Genomic DNA, 8,125 nt, shown 5'->3' on the forward strand with positions numbered 1-8,125 from the left:
GACTCGCCGAGTCTACTGATTCCCGATTCCTGTCCTGACCAACTCACTGAGTCCTGGCTCGACTCGCTGACTCGAGTCTTAACTCGAAGGGTTTGGGACCACTCGACCTGACTCGCCGAGTCTAAGAACAGACTCGCCGAGCACACGACAAACTTCATCCAACTCGACGAGTTGTTCATCCAACTCGCCGAGTTCATGCCCATCTTCATCCGACTCGACGAGCTGTTCATCCCACTCGTCGAGTTCCTCCTCATCTTCATGGTACTCGCCGAGTCCACTCAAAGGACTCGCCGAGTCCATTCAGATCTCCCAACATGCAGAGGGCTTTTGAGTCATGCAGGGACTCCAATCCATAGATCCATACTTCCAAAGCTCAATCCCCACGTAAAGTTGCAAACTTTACGTATAACTAAAGAGATCTAGGCTCAAAACACATTAGGGTTTGGTTTAAGGACACAAGGGCTTCACCAACTACTCATCTCCTGATGCTTTATGACATAATAGACCGGCCCAACAATAGATCTGAAGTGGCAACAACATATCTAAGCCCCTAACCCGATTTGGGTCTCAAACAACCATAAAACCCCCCAAATCTTATGACAAAATAGGTCTAGATGCAAAGAAGGGAAAATGACAGCTTAATACCTCCAAAATGAACACAACTGAGGTAGATCTCGAGCACACACTTCTCCCTTGAAGCAACCTTCTTGATCTTCAAGTTTCTCTCCAAAGTTTCCTTCCTCCCAAAGCTATTCTCTCAATAATGGAAGCTCACACGGATTATAAGGTTTACAGGTCTTCTGGAGTGATATGGGGGCTGAGGGAGGGACATAACACCCTTTATATAGGATACAACTCCCGGAATTAGGGTTTTCCTTGCACAGACCAGACTCGCCGAGTCACCTTGGCCGACTCGCCGAGTCGGCCACTTACTCCCCGACCCGGATCCCGTTCCGACTCGCCGAGTCCTTCCTTGGACTCGCCGAGTCCCTCCTAAATTTAGGGTTTCCATTACTTTCTTGGCTTTCAAAATCTTGGGTGTTACATGAATGGTGCCGCCGTGAGGAGATGGTCAAGTTCTTCGTTGTTAACGGAGGTAAGAATTATGTTTCACTCTTTGTGCCTATTGTTTAGTGCCCGTTTTGAGTTTACTAAATAATTTAAAAGCTTATTTTTATCCCCAATTTTAAAAATTTTACATGATTTTTTAGCTTAAAAAGACAAATTGACGTTGAATTTCGTTATGGATTTCAAATCTCTTGGTTGATGTTTCTTTGTCTCTTTCAGTTGGGATTGACCTGCTTTTGTTGGTTCACCATCACCTATTCGATAGATTGGTGGGAGTTGAGCTTCCTTTTATGAAGTCCAAAGCTCTTAAACGAATTGACGGTTCATTAACTTGTTTTTACAAGTTCTCCTAAGTTTCTTAGATCCCCACCACCTATTCCACGGGTATAGGTGGGAGTTGGTTTTCATCTCACCAAGTCTAAATATAGTATTTTATAAGCTTTTTGATATGAATTGACGTCTTGCATTACCACTTGTCATCACAAGTGCAACACAAGTCTCTCAAGTTTCCCTACGCTCATTCAATGAGTTGGTAGAAGTTGGTTTTCGTTTTATGAAAATCAAAGTATAATGTTGTGCTTGCAAATGAATTGACAAATTTTCTCTCATTTGTTAACGCAGGTGCAACTTTCTTTGGTGGGTCCCCCATCTTCTATTCGACGGGACGATGAGAGTTGAATTTTTTTATAAAGTCGAAAAATTCTTAAGGAATTAACGTTGCTTTGGTCTTCATTTTTATGAAGTCCCAATGATTTTTTTAAGGAATTGACGGTTATGGTTCGCACGTGCAAATTTATCATTTATATTTTTCATGTTGGAAATGCACCACTTTGGTTGAAAACATGATCATGAGATAAAAATATTTTGCAACGCATGTCGACAACACATGCCAACAAGTAAATAACATCAAGTTTAACTTCATTTGAAGCATCAAATTTCAAGAGTTAAAATGACCAACAAGCCTAATTTGGGTGAGCCTAGTTCAAGTCCATAAATTATCAAATTCCATACGGCAAAGTCAAAAGTCAATTCTACAATGAAATAGACGAAACGAAACAAGTTTTGTTCGCGAGTCAAAAGACAATAGAGATGAAATTGGAAGAACTTTCTTCTGATTTTTGTTGTCTACCCATTCATATACTAGAAAATACATAAAGTGGAAAAGAAAACAAAAATTTACAAATGAAAATGAGGGTCGAGGAGATCTTGATTTTCTTTTGGCGGCATAAGAATCTTCATCTATCGATTTAAGAAAGAAGCCGACACTTCTCCAACTCCAATCATGCCCACCACCGTGACTTCCATATAAACCCCACTTCACCCCAATCGAAACACCCACATTAACAGTCATCATCGATCACCCTTCACACCATAACCTAGGGCTATCAAATATGTATTACGGAGAACCAACCAACATGTTACCGACCGAACCAAAAAAATTGGTTACTAGCCAGCATGTTTAGTTGGTAGTACCGTACCAATTCAATAGACTTGGTACGGTAATGATATTAAATTATAAATACCACGCTATTACCGTACCAACCTATATATATATATATATATATATATATATATATATATATATATATATATATATATATATATATATTACGATTTTAAAGTATAATATTAGATATTAGACTTATTCAATAGTTATTAACTAGTTAGATTAAAAAACTGAAAATTTCCTTATTAAATTTTTTAGTAACTAATTAGTTAATTTACTAATTTATATTAATAGACAACAAAAGTGTGCCGCTAGTCTTTTAACTATTACAATTCAAAATTATAACAAAATTATAATATATCACTAGCAATTTGTACTGATAGCAAAAAATTTACCATGTTCACTTGTTCAGCCCTACCACAACCCATCCTTATTTCTCCTTTTTATCCTCACCATCAACCTCCCAAAATCAGCCATCGATCACCATCCATAAACTCCATTAACATCCACCACTGCTGAAATCAGCAATCCTTCTTCCATTCTAGCCACAACCGTACACCACCAGTCTCCTTCCCCGGACCTCTTTGACCCATGATCTTGACCGCAAAAACAATCACCCGATTCCACCATTCTCCACCCTTATCTCACACCTCTTTCCAGCCATATAACTCAGTAAAACACTGATTCGCTACCACTACAGGCACACCTGCAAATCGAAAAAAAAAAACAAAGAAAAAAGAAATGTGTCTCGATTCAGAACAGAGAAGAAGAAAAGGGCGATTTGAATCAGAAAGAGAAGAAGGAAGGGTGAGAAACGAACAAGAAAGCAATGAATTTTACCTGTTAATCGATCCACAGTAGGGGTGGGGCGCGTTCGATCGATTGTAAGAGAAGAGTAGGCTGTTAATTTTTGTTGCTGGAAGAGGTAACACGCACGCAAACAAGTCAAAAGAGGTGTTGGGCTAATTACATCTCATTGTGGGCCTAAGAGATCTCAATTGTGGGGCTTGTTGCATTCACATCGGGCTTCAATCTCATGCAGGCGAAACAAAGGGGAGTTATTTTAGTCTTAAATTGTTTGAGTTATTAAATATGATTGACTGTGTTATTTGATCAGAACATGTTGAGCTTATTATGCTTATTTTTGTTTAAGTAACAGTTATGGAGTAATTTTTTTTAGGGTTTAGTTGACTTGGGAAAATGATATATCTTATGCTGTAAGTTAACTGACATAATGTGTGGTAATTGTTTGTTGTTTAAATGTGTGTTTAGTGTCAAGACTCTTTAATGAAATTAGGTTACTCGACAATGTTTATTATCTGACTAGTAATAGATGTTAAAAATTAATTCGGATTTTGTTTTGTAATTATTTGCAACTAATGACTTCGAGAGAAGCTTTAGTTGGGGAATCATTTAAACATGAGTGTGTGATTTCGTAATCCCACTTAAAATCAACAGACGTGCGTTGGTATATTTTTAACAAAACCATTGAACATAATGTTTTTTTTAATTTCATGAGCTGCATATATATATATATATATATATATATATATATATATATATATATATATATATATATATATATATATATATATATATATATATATATATATATATATATATATATATATATATGAGTGAGTGATTTTAAATCGAATCATGATACCTAGAGGTAATTGATAACTTTAGACGATGTTAGCAAATTTATTACCACAACATTTGTGTTAATTTCTTAACTACACTAGAAGAATCATTAAACTCATAAATATCAACTAAACCCTGTTTTTCTCTTGTCTTGAGATCCCAACTTGTGTGTTTGCTTCTTTTAGTCACTTTGGTTCTTACTCTTGTGTCACTGAATTTCCTTAAGTTAATTTTAGAGATATTATTAGTTGCTTATTAGTTTTATTTTATTTTAGTTTTTAAAATTAGTTTTATTAGTTAAATCAAACCATATCATTTTACCAACATTTGCCTGATCATTCTTCTTTTAAGATAGATAGTCTTTGTGGGTATGATATCTGGTCTTACGACTATATTATTTGCACGACTTCGTATACTTGCGAGTACGTGTTTTCGGCAAAACATATCTATTTCTCCTTCTCCCCCTCCCCCCACACCCTTTTTATAACAAAACGGTGGCGTTTACACTATAGGGGATAAACGAGTGCTTTATTCTATGATGTGATTAGGAAGACATTTGAAGGGGATTTGTAGTTTCGCCTTATTGCTATGTATGGTGCCTTTCCTAATCCTAGTCGGATGCTAGCCCGAGTTACACCTACAGCCCCTACTCCTTCACATTTGGTTGCTACCGGGGATACACCCTCTTTGGATAATCTATATAACATTCCTACTCTCGAGACTCCTCTTTCTGAGAATCTTGAAGGATCAAAGCATGTGGAGGACATCAAAGAAGGAATCTTAACCGGTGTTGTGTCCCTCAGGTTAAGGAACAGAGGGTTGGTGAGCATTGAATATCCTCCCGGTGTTGTGAAGGGAAAATCCACTACAGACTTTTCTCGTCGGAGGAAACTTGCAACTAACTATGTCGCCACGCTTATGCCCTCCGGTGAAGAAGTTATAAGCATCCTCGATGACGAAGTTCACCAGTCCGAAGGTGTGACAACCTGAAACTTCTGTCTTGTACCTTAGTCAAATTCTATCAATGTTAAACTCGTTTCAGCTATCTTTAGCATTGTTTTGAGCCTGTCTGGACGATCTAAAGCCTTGTACAACCAAAGTTTGAATTAGGGATGGGTTAGTATAAGATTTAGGATTGCAAATAGGCCAAACACTCCATCAAAAGGAGTGTGTGGCCACACACATGAGTGTGTGGCTGCACACCCGAGTGTATGGCTGCACATATGAGTGTGTGGCCGCACACCTGAGTGTACGGTTGCACACATGAGTGTGTGGTCGCACACCCGAGTGTATGGCTGCACACATGAGTGTGTGGCCGCACACCCCGAGTGTAAGGCCGCACACACGAGTGTGTGGCCACACATCCATCCTCCATCCTCACACTCATCGCTATTTATATAGCGTGACCCCTTCACTCATTCCTTTCATTTGGCTGCACTCTACTTTCTCTCTTTACTTTCTCCCTCTAAGAACTTCATCCAAGAACACTCTAAGGGCCTAAAAAACGTGAAGAAATCCATCATTTAGCTTGTTATACAGGTAAAACACCTAAATCTAACCCTGAAACTCATCATGTTCTTCGTGTTCTTCATCACTTGAAGGTGTACGGCCGCACACCTTCATAAGGTGGCCGTACACACCTCAAAAACCCTCCAAAGTGAGAGTTTTGGCTCTCTATCTCTTAGTTGGACTTGGTTTGAGCCTTGAAACACTTGAAAATCGACGTTTGGAGCATAAACGAAGAGTGTACGGCCGCACTCTCATGTGTGCAACCGCACACACAGCCTGGCCGCACACCCTGGTCACACACACCCTAATGACCATACACCTCCTTTGTTTGATCACATAAGGTCCCGACAAGCATTTCCAAGTCTTTAGGGTGATTTCCCGTCATGTTTTGTCATGGAATACCTAAATCTAATACATATATGTGCTATTATATGTTACTAGGATCCACTTGAGTGCGAAATTTCCATTGATACTCAACACTTGTAACCGATCATCTGCTTGAATCCTTCGTCAAACAGTGAGTTCATACCCCTACATTTTCTGTGTTTTTAATGTTTTCAGGGGGAATACAAGCCAAATTCAAAGTATTTTATTAAGTTTTAAACTTATTAATGCAGTCCAACGATTTCCACGTTTAATAACATAGTCAGATATTTTATCTATTTTTGTAATATGTTGCGCATATAAGAAACTACTATTTTGGAAATCTAACTTCATAGCTTTCAGAAAGGTTTTTACAAAGCAGCTCTATATCAACTCTAATAAACTATAACGAGTATAGTTTGGGATAACCCTCTAGGCATCTCTATTTAATCAGATTTCATAAAAGAATATGTATAAACTATGGCAGATTTAGTTTATGTTATATGTTTTTCTCAGAAATATAAAGTACATTTATTCAAGGAAAATTACTGTTTTATGCTGATTTCTCGCTAGTAAACTAGATTATACATAATTGTGAGGCGCTACTTCAATACTGTATCCTTAGGTGTATAGTGATAAATCCTTTTAGTATAACCAGAGTCTCCTGGAGGGAGAGCATGAGATTTGTGAATAGACCTATTCGGGACTGACAATCCCACACCAGAACTGCTAACTACAGTTAGGCGGGCACGCCTGTGGTGAACAAATGTCATTTAGCTTAACGCCTGAAGAACGTTATAAAGGTCTCTCGGTCATATCAAGTATGGTTATATGACTCACAAAATAAGTGTAAACTAACTTTGTTTACGGACTCTATTCTTCATTTGTCTTATTTGAAGTAATAAAACTACTTTTATATATGCTGATAGCAATCAAGGATTTCTAAACTGGCATCTCTACCTCTAGGACGAATAACATGTTTTTAGGGAAAATATAGGATTTTCCTAGGATAACACCAGCATTTCTAAAACTGATGGTTTGCATTCTACCGCTAGATACTCTTTCAACACTACATTTCATAAGAAAATATAGGATTTTCTTGAGGAACACTTTTCAAAAGAATCAAAGAAGATTTTCTCTAAAAACTAAATGCTTATGAACTCACCAACTTTATGCTGATATTTTTCAAACTACTTGTATTCTCAGAGAATTAGTAGACAGGTACTTCCAGGAATTCGGTGAAGCCGGAGCAATAAGAGTCATGTTTTCTTATTATACATACTTTTGATGTATTTAAAACAAGTTTCAAACTGATGTAAACATTTTTCATATTTGTATTCAATGTTTGGTTGTGTTTACTATGCTTGCTATACAAATGTTGTGATACTACACATGATGTCCTCCACCCCGGAACGTTTCCGCCATCACGGTTTCGGGGTGTGACAGATTGGTATCAGAACCCTTGTTTATAGTGAACTAAGTATACCGAACCTTACATGGTATACAACTATATATATTAAGGGGCCTATGTGCTCTAAACTAAAAGTATACTTTCAAAAATACAAGTATTTTTATAAAAGTATATAAGCATACCCGAGTATCAGAATCCGTGTCGTAAGTAGAACAAAACAAAAGTAGTTGGATGTTGGACACTAAGGTTAAACCTGGGCGGTTATGTAATCATGTCTAGGGTGAATATAGCCTGATCAACTATATTCAGTCGAGACATGACCAACATGTGCTTGGGAGTGACTATGGTGTTACAGCAGGCCTAAAACTTACCAAAATCATCTCACATAAAATACTATATGAGTATTTTAGCTAGAGCCAAACTCAGTATACAGATTCACTCTAAGTGTTGTTACCTCTTATTCCTTAAGCAATAACTTACTTGCGTTAGTAAACTTTATGTGCTTATCGTTGGGTAGAACACTATTATTATCAGGATGAGATATATATTATTTTTATATATCTCGAGGACTTACCATCCTCTTCTTCCTTATTGTTTCTAGAACAAGATGCCTCCCCGACCAAGACCCATCAGAAGGAACGACGACACTCCGCCACCGCCACTACCCCCTCAGTTCGACCCCG

General features: G+C 37.7%; 1 long non-coding RNA gene across 1 annotated transcript; it reads right to left on the bottom strand.

Annotated features, from left to right (window-relative positions):
* Positions 1-2,765: 2,765 nt before the first annotated feature.
* On the bottom strand, positions 2,766-3,534 carry LOC111891364 (uncharacterized). The gene is made up of 2 exons (XR_002850171.2): positions 3,356-3,534; positions 2,766-3,221 (listed from the first exon to the last, which is right to left on the bottom strand). It is a non-coding gene; the product is annotated as an uncharacterized LOC111891364 (long non-coding RNA).
* Positions 3,535-8,125: the final 4,591 nt, after the last annotated feature.

Source organism: Lactuca sativa, chromosome 3 (genome assembly GCF_002870075.4).
Source record: "Lactuca sativa cultivar Salinas chromosome 3, Lsat_Salinas_v11, whole genome shotgun sequence".
Lineage (NCBI taxonomy): Eukaryota > Viridiplantae > Streptophyta > Magnoliopsida > Asterales > Asteraceae > Lactuca > Lactuca sativa.